Source organism: Lissotriton helveticus, chromosome 6, assembly GCF_964261635.1.
Source record: "Lissotriton helveticus chromosome 6, aLisHel1.1, whole genome shotgun sequence".
Classification (NCBI taxonomy): Eukaryota; Metazoa; Chordata; class Amphibia; order Caudata; family Salamandridae; genus Lissotriton; species Lissotriton helveticus.
The window spans coordinates 144,339,365-144,355,650 of NC_136067.1; the positions used below are offsets into that span (position 1 = coordinate 144,339,365).

At 43.3% G+C, this 16,286-nt stretch overlaps 1 protein-coding gene across 1 annotated transcript in view; it reads right to left on the bottom strand.

Annotated features, from left to right (window-relative positions):
* RBKS (ribokinase) overlaps positions 1 to 16,286 on the bottom strand; it is a 399,775-nt gene that overhangs the window by 120,474 nt on the left and 263,015 nt on the right. The gene's annotated exons all lie outside the window — the stretch shown is intronic.

Consider the following 16,286-nt stretch of genomic DNA (forward strand, 5'->3'; position numbering starts at 1 on the left):
GACATTGGCATTAGAGGAAAAGTGCTTCACTGGTGTCAGTAATTTTAGATTAGTCACTTTGAAGCACTGTCACTTTCGCCTCCAAGATGAGATAGCTTGGCAGTGATATGGATTGCTGCAAAGTCTTCAGTCTTTTAGAATATCTAGGTCTGCCCTTATCAAATCTTTTGGATGCAGGGCTCTAGCCCATGCTGATAACACCCAGCACATCATCGGTCTAGGTAAATAATTTCACCCTGTGTCATGAATCCTAGAAGTTGCTTGGTAGTACACCAGTGTGTAAGCCACAACTATTTATCGCTGAATTCCAGCAAAAACAAGCAACATTACACAAAGAGATGACACTTTAGGGGATGGCCTCCATTGGAAACCCCAATTCAAGTTGGAAAATCACTATATCTAGGAGTGATTCTATATCAGGAGCCTGAATGTTTATTTTTTTGTCTGTGGCTGGTGCATTCTTTTCGCCCGCTGTCTCTGAGGAAAAACATCTTCTATTCGTCCCCAGAGACACATATGCCCATGTAGTTGCAGCCTGCATTGTGTCCATGATTAATCATTTGAATATTTAGGGCTCCCTGTGCATTCGGCGATACTACAACAACAAGTCCATGTTAGAATGGTGCCGCAATTCTGCACGTTCATCCATGTATCAGAAGCCTGCACGTCATTGGCTGGCTGTGGAACATAGGGTGCAACTTAACTGTGTCTATTTCATTCACTGATTCTTCTACAGACGTGAGACTTTAGAGGTAGTTGCTCGGGGGCCCCATGAGTATAGGGGCCACATGCAGCCAGAATTTAACACAAATTTCTGTTAAAGATTTTTATTCCTGTGAGTAGTTGTGTAGGCAGGGCCAAGTCCACTGCTTTGCCCGGGGGCCTATAATGCTGTTCACCCCTTCCACGCGGGGCTAATTCCCCCGACGTGTGGGGGGGCGCTGCGTGCGACGCTGCGGTACTCATGACAAGTCCAGCTCGTCATGCTGCACAGTGGAGCTGTGCTACATGACGAGCTGGACTCGTCATGACTCCAACCACTACAATAAAACGCCCGCACAGGCGGGGAATTAGCCGCGCGTGGGAGGACCGCGGCAGTTATGACGAGCTCTGCTCGTCATGAGCACAGCTCCACTGTGCCTCATGACGAGCTGAGCTCGTCATAAGTAGGGAAGGGGTTAAGACGGTGAAAACATACAATTCCCTTTGCAGTTTTACGAAATAGCCGCCAACTATGTGCTCCGCACATTAAGAGACAACATTTCAGAGGCCGCTTCTCTTGCTGTCCAGCCCCCAAACTGAGGAATAATCTGTTCTTGGGTTTAGAGAGGTCGAGATCTATCTGGTCTTCTAGCCTTCCTTGAAAACATTTCTTTTCTGTTACGGTGCTTTTTAGAGAGCATTCTCTGCCTTGTCCTTTCCGCCATCTTAGGCAGCCATCACTACATAAATAAGCAAAGTAAATAAATAAAAATACATTAGCAGTGTGGCATCATAGTGGGTGACTCTCGGTGCTTTCTTCACTCAGTTGTAGTCTGTCGAATTTCATGGCACCTGCTCTGCCTGTCAATTTCCTTGTGGACTGTGCTTGTATCTCAGACCCAAGAAAGGCGTAGTAGCCCAGGGGACCCTGGGGAGGGGGTCCTCGGTCAACTCAGAATCCCATCTGTGGAAGATGCTGCAGGTTGCCTCTCCTGGAAGGAGCACATTTTCATTAAAGCCTTAGAGTCCGCTGTGTGGGGCTCTACCGGCCATTAAAGGCCTGCTTCCTTGTTAAAGACCCGAGCCGAAGGGAGAGTGTCTTTAATGGTCAGTAGAGCCCACTACGGAGGGCTCTAAGTATGTTAGAACATTCCGCCCCTAGAGGGCAGTATGTTCTAACTAGTAAAACAAAGCCCTCACGGAGCCTGGGGGGGTTGAAATCCTCTCGGGCTCCGTGAGGCCTTTGTTAAACCTTGGAATGTTGATGCTCCGGGCTTCTATCGGCCATTAGAAGCCCAGAGCACTCCATTCCTTTCAATGGAGCGGTTAACATTCTAATGTTCTAATGCTCCATAAAGAACCAATATTTGACACACCTTGGCATTAGAAGAATTGATTTACCCCAGAGGGCCAATAGCATGCTATTGCTTGGGTACTTTTCTGGCTCCACCTACCATGTCTGCATCGGTGCACAGACATAATATCGACTCCAAAATATCGTTTGGACAGAATATCGAGTTTTAAATATCGTTTGGACAAAATATCGACAGGACAGAATATCGACAGCCAAAATATCGTTTTTAAGGTAAGTGAAGTAATATCGACTGTAAATAATATAGAAAGTGAAAATATCCAAGTATATAATCTAGATAGTAAAAAATATCGTTTTTTAAATAATATTTAATTATTTATAGTGTTTTTAAGTTATAATATGTGTGAAAAGTGTCATTTTATGTTATAATTATTTTTAATTAATGATTTTTTTTTAATTATTGTGTAATTTTATTCTGTAGCGGGTTGTGGGTTTATAGGGGAATAGGGTGGGAAGTAATTTAATTATAATTAATTAAATATGTAAATTTATTAATTGGTAGTAATAATTAATTAATTGGTAATTAAATAATATATGTTAATTATTTAAAATGTAATTGGTAATTAATTTAATTTAATTGATTAATTGCTAATTATGTAAATTAAAATAATGTATTTCCGGTAGCGGGTTGTGGGTTTATAGGGGAATAGGGTGGGAAGTAATTTAATTATAATTAATTAAATATGTAAATTTAATAATTGGTAGTAATATTTAATTAATTGTTAATTAAAAAATATTTGTTAATTAATTAAAATGTAATTGGTAATTAATTTTATTTAATTAATTAATTGCTAATTATGTAAATTAAAATAGTTTATTTCCTGTAGCGGGTTGTGGGTTTATAGGGGAATAGGGTGGGAAGTAATTTAATTATAATTAATTAAATATGTAAATGTATTAATTGGTAGTAATATTTAATTAATTGTTAATTAAAAAATATTTGTTAATTAATTAAAATGTAATTGGTAATTAATTTAATTTAATTGATTAATTGCTAATTATGTTAAATTAAAGGGGTATTTTTAGGGTTCAGGGTCAGTTTTTAGTTTTTGGGTAAAGGGGTATTTTTAGAGTTCAGGGTCAGTTTTTAGTTTTTGGGTAAAGGGGTATTTTTAGGGTTCAGGGTCAGTTTTTAGTTTTCGGGTAAAGGGGTATTTTTAGGGTTCAGGGTCAGTTTTTAGTTTTTGGGTAAAGGGGTATTTTTAGGGTTCAGGGTCAGTTTTGGGTTTTTGGGTAAAGGGGTATTTTTAGGGTTCAGGGTCAGTTTTTAGTTTTTGGGTAAAGGGGTATTTTTAGGGTTCAGGGTCAGTTTTTAGTTTTTGGGTAAAGGGGTATTTTTAGGGTTCAGGGTCAGTTTTGGGTTTTTGGGTAAAGGGGTATTTTTAGGGTTCAGGGTCAGTTTTTAGTTTTTGGGTAAAGGGGTATTTTTAGGGTTCAGGGTCAGTTTTTGGGTAAAGGGGTATTTTTAGGGTCCAGGGTCAGTTTTTAGTTTTTGGGTAAAGGGGTATTTTTAGGGTTCAGGGTCAGTTTTGGGTTTTTGGGGTACAGGGGTACAGTGTAAAAATAAAGTAAAATTAAATTTACATTAATTTAATTTAATGAAATGAAATTAAATTAAATTATATTAAAATATTTTTAAATAATTTAAATTAAAAAAATTATTATATACTTACCAATACTTACGTTGTAATGGTAGTGCGTTGTAAAAGTTGCGTTGTAACGTCATATATCCACTGTTGCACTCTTTGCAGTGGGAATAGTAATTTTAACCCCTACGCTATCCAACGCTTTCCCTACTGTTGCACCCACTGGAGTGGGAATAGTAATTTTTACTCTTTTGTATTTGTACGTTAATAATATTGGCTATTATTTAATTAAATTTTGTTACTATATATATATATATATGTTTTAAGAAATAATTTATTTCCTGTAGCGGGTTGTGGGTTTATAGGGGAATAGGGTGGGAAGTAATTTAATTATAATTAATTAAATATGTAAATGTATTAATTGGTAGTAATATTTAATTAATTGTTAATTAAAAATATTTGTTAATTAATTAAAATGTAATTGGTAATTAATTTAATTTAATTGATTAATTGCTAATTATGTTAAATTAAAGGGGTATTTTTAGGGTTCAGGGTCAGTTCTTAGTTTTTGGGTAAAGGGGTATCTTTAGAGTTCAGGGTCAGTTTTTAGTTTTTGGGTAAAGGGGTATTTTTAGGGTTCAGGGTCAGTTTTTAGTTTTTGGGTAAAGGGGTATTTTTAGGGTTCAGGGTCAGTTTTTAGTTTTTGGGTAAAGGGGTATTTTTAGGGTTCAGGGTCAGTTTTGGGTTTTTGGGTAAAGGGGTATTTTTAGGGTTCAGGGTCAGTTTTTAGTTTTTGGGTAAAGGGGTATTTTTAGGGTTCAGGGTCAGTTTTTAGTTTTTGGGTAAAGGGGTATTTTTAGGGTTCAGGGTCAGTTTTGGGTTTTTGGGTAAAGGGGTATTTTTAGGGTTCAGGGTCAGTTTTTAGTTTTTGGGTAAAGGGGTATTTTTAGGGTTCAGGGTCAGTTTTTAGTTTTTGGGTAAAGGGGTATTTTTAGGGTTCAGGGTCAGTTTTTAGTTTTTGGGTAAAGGGGTATTTTTAGGGTTCAGGGTCAGTTTTGGGTTTTTGGGTAAAGGGTTTTTTTAGGGTTCAGGGTCAGTTTTGGGTTTTTGGGGTACAGGGGTACAGTGTAAAAATAAAGTAAAATTACATTTACATTAATTTAATTTAATGAAATTAAATTAAATTAAATTAAAATATTTTTAAATAATTTAAATTAAAAAAATTATTATATACTTACCAATACTTACGTTGTAATGGTAGTGCGTTGTAAAAGTTGCGTTGTAACGTCATATATCCACTGTTGCACTCTTTGCAGTGGGAATAGTAATTTTAACCCCTACGCTATCCAACGCTTTCCCTACTGTTGCACCCACTGGAGTGGGAATAGTAATTTCTACTCTTTTGTATTTGTACGTTAATAATATTGGCTATTATTTAATTAAATTTTGTTACTATATATATATATGTTTTAAGAAATATGATAAAAAAATATTATTTTTTTACTTTCATTAATTATTTAATTATTAAAAGTTATTTTAAGTATTGTTAATTATATTTTAGTAATTAATTTTTTATATTTTAGTAATTAAACATTGTTTTTATTAAAGTCGATATTTTTTACAACTATATTTTTGTAAACGATATTTTGTACTCGATATTTTTGTACTTACCTGTTTGTACATACAAACTCGATATTTTGGCTGTAGATATTTTTTCCTCGATATTTTGGGTAGTCGATATTTTGGTAGTCGATATTATTTCAGTGATCCGTCTGCATCATCTGGTGCATGCCCTGTCTGGCACCAAAGAGAAGCTATCGCCAATCAGGGTTTCCCTGGGACAATAAGAGGGACTGCTGCCCTCCCAGCTTCCATTTCTTTTTGCCTTTTAAGAATACTGAATTTAAAATACTTCATATTGTATTCTTTGTCCTCTTTCAACCACGTATTACTGTATATATTTTCAACAACTGAGAGAGATAATAAGCAATCTCTGGGATGAATGTGGGTTTGTGAACTTTTATTGGGTTCCTGCTACTGCGTCTTATATTTAATGTCGCAGGCCACTGTGGGCACCTGAAAAAACCCTACGTTTGGGGATCTGAACCTGATCGTTGGAGTAACTTATGAGTAGACTTACTGCAAGCAACCTCCCATCACCAATTGTGTGTTTCATGTACCGCCTTAAGTGGCATGCGTATGTCCGAACATGGACCCCATGCTCACTGTCTCACTGGAACCAAGCTATACCCGACTGATGAGCCCATAACTAGGGTGAAAGCGGTCCTGGGTGCCTTGTGTTCGATTCAGTGAGGAACAGGTCTGGCATCTTGTGCTGGGCTGTTCCCATGAGGAGCAAGGTCAAGACTGATTTGCACATAGCTGGGTATAAAGTGAAGGGGCGTAGTGGGCAAAAGAACGATTGGTTGGAGTGCTACCCCGAGCTATTGCCAGTGGTTGGACTTATTGCAAGCAGCCACACATCACCTTTTGTGTATTTCATTGGAGTAAGTTGAGTATCTCATGCAGCGTCAGTTTTTTGCAAGGAATCTCTTTGACCCTCCCCCAGTCGCTGAATAAAGATCTCAAAATGGCGGGCAGAGCGCACAAGATGCCAACAGCACAGCTGGGACTAATGAGATTGCTGATTCCTGGGCCACTTTATAGATAAATTAAAAAAAACAGGCAACAACACCTCTCGCAGACACCTGGGGTGACAAGTCGGATCTAAACGATGTGTTATGTATTCTGTAATTTTTAATTATGCAAATAGCACAACATTCCCAGCCAGTGGTCCTGGAACCATTTTTAGAGTGGGGTCGCTGGCAGTAACTTCAGCTCTCTACAAGCACAGGGGATAAGTGTCAGGCTGTCTTTGAAAACACAACAGATGCTGTCTGAACAAAAACATTTGAGGTGTCCCTTCACTGTTCATTCTCCATCTAAACTCTTTCAAGTTGTATGGGGTGCTGCAGCACTTCACGCACCCCTAGTTCCTGAGCCACTGTTTTCACTTTTTATTTTGTGCAAATTAAACGTTGCACAAAATTAAACAAATCACACACTCTCAGACAGTAAGAAGCAGTTCTGTGCCTGAGTGAAACAGATTTTACAGGCTCACAGAGAAGAGTAATGCCCTAACTTACCCCCACGTTACAGTGGTGATAATGTCATAGAAACTATCAATGCAGCTTATGAAATGTCTTCTCCACAAGTCGAAAAATAGCTCCCAAAAGAGGAACTAATGTCTGGCACAAATGTAATGAGCCCATATCATCAGCAATAAACCCCCAAACTAGGCATAAATTAACACTTAAGCAGCAGTATTTAATACATGTTGGAAACATGCCGAAACACTGGCTAGCCCTGCAGATACAGTCTGATGCCTTCATTCACCAGCTTTACATTTTCAGTAAAAACATCACTGTGACCAAAAACATGAGCTTTTCATTTTCTATTAAAAAAGTCAATGTGGTTCTCAAACACCAGCTTTTCATGTTGTGTAACTTCACTAATTATGTCTCTAAATATGATTTTCATCAGGTACTCTTGTTTACACTACAGACACACATGGACAGACACTGTCTCACATTCCATCGTGAAGCTTTGCATGCCCTTGCATCACTCTCATAAGCCACAAAAAGCCAGGGAGGATCACCAGATGCCAGGAATGCTGCCCGCCATATGCAAGGGATGCCCAGAGTGGCAGGGATGTTCCTCAATATTAAGAAATGGACACTACATGGCAGGAATGTAAAGGTGTACCAGGAAAACCCACAATATATCATGGGTGGCCATCCAATGTCAGCGACAAGCACCGTATGCCACAGATTCCCACCATATGTCAGGGATTTCTACGATAGGTCTGACATTGTCACCGTACGTCTGGGAAGACACCATATTACCACAGCAGCCACCAAATTTAGGGATGGCCACCAAATGCCTGTTTTGTCTGTGGTTACTGACTTGCGGCTGTTGGACTGTGCTTGCGCCCACTAGAGAACAGAGTCCAGAAGTTGCACCGTGTCCATTATGGGCCAACCTGGAAGACTGGATGCAGTTCAGGGCTGGAGATTATTCCCCTATAGCGGAGATGCTGTTTTGGCTGACTGTAACAAAACAAAGTGGATCCAATGCGCTACGTACTGTACAAACGTCCTTTAACAAAATGGCTATTCTTTGTGATAGAGAAGCTTGCACAATAGGTGCCAGGTCAACAGATTTGGTAGGAAGAAACTAAACATCTTGTGATCCCTCAAATATGTCAGACTTGAATAGGAGAAAGGGCCATCTCAATGAAAGGAACAATACTGTGGAAGGAAGTCCCACCCATGTTAATAATTGTTATCTGTTGGAAATGGTCATCTTTTGTGTGGCATTCAACCAGATTGGTGTCTTCTTGTGCTGAATCCATTTTAGTTGGACCTAAACTCTTTACCTCTGCTAACCAGTGGCAACGTGCCTCCTAAACATGGTAAAATTAGCATAAACACAATTGGCACATTTAATTTACTCCAAGTTCTGCATCTATGGTACTACATGCACCAAGCGCCTGTAATTTAAATTCTATTAGTGGGCAGCAGCACTCCTTGTGCACCCACTCAAGTAGCGCTGTAAGCATGCCCCGAGGCCTGGAAAGGCAGTCTAGGTGTGCAGTTCTAAATTGCCATTGATCTAGCAAAATAAACCCTTTACCAGCCCTAAATCTTCCCTTTTAATACTTATAGTCACCCCTAAAATAGGCCCTATATGCTCATAGGACAGGGTGTGTGGTATTTAAGATGTAGGACATGTATATTTAATGTTTTACAAGTTCTGGTAGACAAAAACCTACCAACTAATGTTTTCATTGTGGCAAGGTTGGCTTTCCTTTAGGTTAGCTCTGGTTTACACTATTGCCTGTAATAAGTGCTACAGTCAGTTTGGGAGTAGCTATAAAAATAGTTCAAAGGCTCATTTTTTTTTTATTTTTTTTTTTGCAGAGTTTTATATAGCGCGAACTAGAACCGAACCGAATCAGTTATCAGAGCGCTTTACATAGCACCAGTTACGTTACATGAGGACACATTTTTTTTTTTCTTCATTTTTTAGGCACGGGGAGATTAAGTGATTTGCCCAGAATCACAGGGGGTTTTTTGGGCGTCGTTACCGAGACTCGAACCCAGATCCCCAGGTCCGAGGTCGAGCGCCTTAGCCGTTAGGCCAACCCCTCTCCCCTAATAGTAAATAAAAATCTAAATTAATGTTTGAGTAGTATTTTGTATTACTATTGAGGAAATAAAATTTTTAGAACGTTGTCATTTTCCGGCCTAAAACCAAAAGAATTTCCTGCCGGTATTGAGCATTCCCCTGAGCACTGATGGGTCCCCTGTGGTGAGGTGTATTGCTCCCAGGTGGTGGACAAAGGGCTCTGGTAGCCAGGAGGGGGACTCTTCCCTTGACAAGATGGTCTGGGAGATTGTTCCCAGCCCTTTGCTGAGCTTCAAAGGACGTCTACCTAGGCCTGGCTCCCCTTTGACTCTCAAGTCAGGATAGTACCAAACCCAGAGGGGCCAGTAAAACTGACCAGAACTGGTTTAGTGGTTAAACAAAGGCTTGCCTTCCACACACAAGCTGGCACTGGACATAAAAGTGCACCCAACAGAACACTTCTAGACCAGTGAAGAATCAGAAGGACTGTCCTGCTGACTAAAGAACCTGAATGAAGACTGGACCTGCTTGCCTTGAACCCAGGACCCCAGGCATTACTTCAAGGGTCAGTTTGCTGACCTACTGTTTGAGCAACAGAGATAGAACTAGCTTCCAGAGGCACTTTCCCTGCAGCTGCCCAGCTGACCAGTACCAACTGGACCTGCCATGAACCCTGCTGCTGACCCCTTCCGGAGGAGTGTTGCTTAGCCTTTAGTGGTCTCCCCCCAGATCCTGGACCTCTGGCAGGTGTTAGAATGTACTCCTTCTGTTCAAACTGCAAAAGGTGGGACTTAGAACATTTTTGCCAACTTTCTGTCTGGAGAATCAACGGACACCAGTGTCGCCATCGAAGCCGCAGCTTTCAAATAACTGGTCGGGCTAAGCCAGCTGGAAGAGATCTAATTTCCAGAACAGTTTCTGAGTCTGAATGCAGATGGCTTCATCAGGACCAATGCCAAGCAGCAAACCGTTGACGCCTTTCTGGGCACAGACTTTGGACTTCACCTACTCAGAGCTTTCTTGCCTTCTGCAATTACTGCATAGGGCCCGCTCTTCAGCAACTTGCCATCTTCTAGTTCTGCATCAGATCCAGCTTGCAGTCTGCCCCGTTGACAAAGCATCAACAAACACTTTTTCTCCATAAAAACTTTCAAGTCAAAAGGTAAAGGTTCCACCCAGACGAACCTGGTCCCTGTATCTAGCCAGCAAACCATAATGGTCGGCCTTAACGTTTCACTTTGACCCAAACCAGTGGATCAGATAACAATGGTTGGCGCTTGGTGCTTTTTGGCACTATTTTTTATTCAAATTCATATCTCTGTTTCTACTTATTGGATTTGTTTTCGTTCTGATGTTATTTTATTTTTTTAATTTACTCTACTTTTCTAAAGTGGCTTGATATTTTTCTTGTGTTTGTCCTTTATACTGTTTGAGTGCTGCATAAATACTTTACTTGTTGCCTCTAAGTTAACCCTGACCGCTAGCACAGGTTTATTTAATGACTTTAGTAGTTCGGCCTGACAAGGATTGTGATTATTTAAGATGGGCTCTTACCTCCCTCAACAAATAATTCAATTTCAGGAAATTACAGTTCCTAAAGTCGCGTGAACTGCACCCCAGCTACAGTGTCCTTGTTTAAAATTTGATTTAGATTTTACTGGGCAGTAGATCATAATCTTTTGTAAGAAAAAGATGATATGGCACTATTTTACCAGAACACAGACTTTATTTTCAGGTGATATGGAAGTCAAGAATTCAATTGTGTCTACTGAGATATGACCAAAGACAGAGCATTATTGAAAAAGACGGTTATTACCAAGATTATCATATTTGACCATTAGATCCATCGGCAGAACTTTCAAACTTTGTCTCCGCTTGGTGGGTGAGATTCCAGATATTTATTTAAATAATGAAACATTGTAAGACATTATTATACTTGTCAGTTATATATTTGAATCCATGTTTACAACGTACTTGATAAACATGAGTCCAAGGACATGCAATATTTAACAAAGTAGTGTTAACATTACATGGGGTCTGTCATGCTTTACTTTTCTTGCAGCTATGAAACTATGACAAACATGCGGGAGAACGATTTGAAGGAGCTAAATGTGCATAAATCGCTGTATAAAAGACAAGTTCAGAGGCGTGGCCTCTCATCCAAGCAGGATCCCTCACATTTTGGGCCCCCTTTCTTACCATTGGAGACCCCTGGGTACCCCCCCGGGGGCTGGCGGACCTTGGGGTGCCTCCGAACCACCACACTAAGCCCAGGCCCTACACAAGGGGAGCCAGCCGACGACAAGGTGGCGCTGGACCCCGGCACCACCACACAACTGCGGGCCACTGATATCAGCAAACACCGGAGCATCCTGCAGTCGGGTGTCACCAATGCCTCCGCAGATTCAGGGTGCGCCGCCCTGGAAAACACACCGGACCAGAAGTCCAGCTCTCCCTGCAGGCAACTGGGGGTAGCAATGCTGGGCCATCACATCAGACTCACTCAAGGCATGATCGGTCCAGCACCTGTGCCTCGCGTCCCCAGGGACGTTGATCATCTGAGACCTGGGCTGGGCCCAAAGAGACCTCCACAGCATTAGCGATGGCAGGCCTTTGACTCTCATTGGCACCAGAGGGCACTGAGCACTAACTCCAGGCTCACCCATTGGGCACCTCCCTTGTACCCTGCAAGCGACAGCACATGCCACCATTTCCAGGTGAGGCCTACATCCTCTCGCAGCACCGGCCCTCTCCTGGATGTGGGCGTCCCATCACTGACCCCTTGGGTCTCTCCACCCGGGAAACATCAGCCCTTCCTGGCCTGGGCACGGCCCAGAGAGTTTTCACCGATCCAGTGACAGTGGATTCCCAACCCTTATTGACCCCGGATGGTACTGAGCCCCAATTGTGCACACCACCAGGGGCCAGGTGAGGCCAGCACCCCCTTTCACTTTCACATGATCACTACTGGAGATACATAGACCATCAGCTGACCTTCACCCTGGTCCCCGAATGGCTGCCCACCGCACAGCAGACCAGGCAATGGCCTGTACCCTCGCCACTCCGGGCCCCGCTTCACCCGTCCACTCTGGCCTGCGAAGGCTGGGCCAACCACCACACAGTCTTTCCCCACGCAGCCCAACCTGAGACCATGCCTCTGTGGTGGGGGGGATGCAACAAAAAAGATTCCTCCATAAAATGCTTCCTCCAGAACCTATTCCAAGGTGACCCCAACAGAACTACACCTCTATCAACCACAGTGGAGTGGATGGGAGCTGCCAAAGATGACCAATCCATCACTAAGAGCTTTCTCCTCCAACAGGTCCAAGAAAGTAAGGACACCATAATGGGGGAAAACAGATCTTCAGCACGACCTCTGCGTCCTCCAGTGGGATGTTGATACCCTAAAGGACAGCATAGCACAGACTGAACAAACTTTGGACGTGCAACAACATCTGCATCAATGGAGTCCCAACCACTGTGTCAGATGTTGACCTTCCTCAAAGCCTCTCCGACCTCTTTGATGCCATCCAAAGGCACGACGCGCGGGGCACCTATTCCCACAGACAGCGCAGCGCGCACAGAGTGGTGCCCCTACGCATTGCCATGAAAGGCCTCCCTGATGTCCTCCCTTGCATGCACCGCTTCACGGATAACAAGGAAATCATGTCCAAAGCTCGCCTGGGGGGGGCCTTTCGCCTTGAACAGAAACCAACTCCCCCTTTTTAAAGTCCTCTCAGCTATGACTCTTACAAAATGGTGTGCTTTCAAACCAGTCACAGACTTCTTGATTTCTAAAGAGACGAAATATCTTTGGATCCACCTGTTTCTCATTGCATTCATCTGGGAAGGCGGCAAACACCTTACAGCCTACCTCCAAGAGGCTAAGCAAAATCTGCACTTGCCTTCAGAGGGCCACAGTGATTAGCTCTCTAACTCTCACCCAGTTGACAGGTGATGCTGGGCCACAGGCAGCGCCATGGCCCCAATGCCACAAAATTCAAGCAAAGTCAGGCCCGGCTTATCGAACACTTAGGAAAACCAGCTTAGAGGATATCCAAGGCCCGACGTGGCTAGGAAGAAGGGGAGAGCAGCTGTCTTCCTATCCTTAGATGCCGAAAAAACATTTGACAAGAGCTATGCTCAAATGCTTTGATATAGGCGACAGGTTGAGGGGATAGATTGCGGCACTCTACACCAATCCCCAAGCAAAAGTGAGGTTCAACGGCCACTCCGCCACCTCTATCTGAATCCAAGGGGGCACCGCCAGGGCTGTCCTTTGCCCCCGCGCCCTTTATTCAATCCCTTCCTGGAAACCGTTCTTCAGAGCATTAGGAGTAATACCCGAATCCACTCCATTTCTTTCTGCAGGACACCTTCAAAATATCGGCTTTGTGGACGACATTCTACTTCCTCTTATTGAACCCCTACACTTCCTCGAAGAAGGAATTTCGAGCGGTAGCCAATTTCTGGATTTACATGACATTACAACCACCTCCATCAGATAATCTGGGATCCACCTGATGCCTGCTTTCTCTGACTGTGCCACCCTCATCTTTAAATCCCTCCTGTGCAAAACCAAAACATTCTTGCTTGCCTGGAGGAACAATTCCCCCTCCTCAGTGGGATGCATCGCAGCCCTCAAAATAATCCTTCTCCCCACGTCTTGTACCTCTCCCAAGCCATGCCTCCGCCGATCCCCAAAGACCAAATCACCAACCTCCAAACTGCCTGCATATGCTACATTTGGGGTGGTGGGGTATGCTCTTGATTAGCCTTCCAGACTTGCACCTGATAGTTAAGGAATGCCACACTTGCTCCGTTACAACTCGACATCCCAACTACGCTACATTATTGAATAGCTCAAGGGGGAAATAATAAACCCTGGTGCTTCACAGACCAAAACCTTGTGTCTAGACCATTGGGAGAGGCTCTGTGGGTTCCCAAAGCCGCAAGAGGTCGACTTCTTTATATCTCTTCGCTGTCACTAGAGCCACCCTAGCTGACTAAGAGTCGAATGCCACTAAACTGGTCCTTACTTCCCTTCACCCCGTACTCCCGTCCTGTACAGCCCAGAGTTCTCTCTCGGCCTGATGAAAGGGCCTTCCACAAATGGAGATAGAAAGGCTTCTTCCGCCTCCGCGACTTCTTCACAGGAGACCAAGTGAGGACCTCTGAGGAACTTAAACTTGACTATGGGATTCTGGAGACTGAGCAGTTTCACTATGTCCAGCTCTGCCACTGGATCTCTCAAGCCTGGGTTAAAGCGAGGGCAACCAGGCCGCTTACCCCCTTCGAAAACTACCTCCAACGCCTCACCTTCTCTAAGCATCTGATCTCCAATAACTATAGTCTCCTCAATGCCCGGACAATGCCACCCAAAACACCATATCAAATACACTGGTAGAGAGACCTACAGCTAACCTTGGACACCAAACAATAGCAGGAAGTATTCCTCCATACGCCGGGCAGGGAAATTCTGTACAAACTTTTGTATCGCTGGACCCTCACGGCTCACTGCTGACACACTATTAATGTGGCCTAGCCGGTGGCATGTTGGTACGGATGAGGTGACAGCGGTACCCTCTTCCGCATTTTATGGTACTGCCCTCTCCTAGTGGATTTTCCCAGCAATTTCCCAGAAGCAGGGCTGCAAGCTCGACACACTCCCTGAATTCGCTATCGTAGAAAGACCCACTGAGCGTCTCTATCCTCTCCATTAATTCGTCCTGCTTTTACTCCCACTTACTCAGAAACCTTGGCCTATGCACGTCTCTTTACTCATATTCCTCCTCCACCCTCTTTTTTAGCTTACCAACCACCATTATGTTCTTTTTATTTTTTAATTTATAAACGTCCTTTTAGATTTTGTGCTCTATCTAATTCTTCTGCGCCCCCCTCATCCTGATGATGACCTCACAGTAACCAAGTGGTTGAAACACCATCGACCATGGACAAAACATAGACTCTACTGACCCCACTCTTGAAAATAGTTCTTGGACTCAAGAGTCATGAGTCTCCCTTATATGTACTTCTACTTGTCCCTTATTCTCCCATTCTGCACTGAGGGATCACTGTCAGAGCACTGTCTTGAATACTCTACCTGTACTCTCAAATAGGTTATATTAAGTAACATTTTCTGAGGTTGGTTTTTGCAAATACATTGACGAGTATTTTCTCCACAAATGTTTTCAAAATGTTTCATGAGTGGACAGATGTTGCATTCACTGGCTAAAGATGTTTATTATCCTAAACAAGTCTACAGTGAACTTCACACGGCATCACCAACGTTACCAAAGGACAGATATATTTGATTTACAGCCACAGAGGCCATTTACAAACTTATTCTCCATTTCGTTTATTTAAAGTGCGTGCTCTAGTTTTCCCTTTTACTGCTGGCAAGCTGTATTTCCACTTCTTTCATGTGGTCGCTGGACAGGAACATCTGAAGTGAATTCTTGCACTGCTATCGGCTCCGTGTGTTTGCTTAGCTTGTAACACTTCAGTTTTTCCTTTCAGGCCTTTATGAACAACTGTTTGCCAGAGTCCCGGGGCCTGTTGGAACTGGAGCCGGTCTCGCGCGCAGCGGATGTACCTGCCTCGCGCCTTTGAAGTGCGCGGGAGGAATGCAGGCTTTACCGGGGCCGCCCTCTCTCCCAGGCATGCAGGGGAGCTGCGGGGGCGAGGAGTGGAGTGGACAGCTTTCTGAGTACAGTGAAGAAGAGGAATGTCTTGTACATTCGCTCGGCAGACGGAGCCATGAAGGTGGTCCCATCACACCCGTTCACGTGAGCTGTCCAATCTAGACAGGGCACTCATGCACCCAAGATAAGCAGACTTTGCAACTGTACTACCTATGGTCTGCCCATATATGCAGATCTTTCTTCCGCCTGCCAGGGAGTGCAAACCAAAACAAGCACTGGCAAAGCCAACATGTCTCTCCTTTGTCACCTATTGGCCTTGCCAATGGGTTTAGCTGTACTCCACAGTACCCACGATGCTGTGCCGCAGGGCAAACGTCGTTTTTATTTTTAAACAGCCTTTGGCGCGTCCATCGATGTCATTTTGTAGGCGCACGCACCATGCATGTGCGCGTCTTCAAAATGACACAGGTGCTTTATTTTTTTTTAACGTTTTACTTAGCATGCCGAGCAGGATTTTTTTTAAAGGGACAGGTGAGGGAAACAGAAGCAACATGGGGGTGGGTGGCAAAACAATGAGGGAAGGAGGAGCAGTAAAGCATCAAAGGGGAAGAGAGGGTGAACAGCAAATGAAGATGGGGATGAAAGAGGGAGCGGAAGCACCACAGGGGTGGAAGGAATGGTGAAGCAGCACAGTGGTGGCTGTGGGGAGAACACTGAAGCAACATGGTGTAGCATGGGGGGACACTGAAGCAACACAGGAGGGGACACGAAAGCACCAGATGAAGACACTTG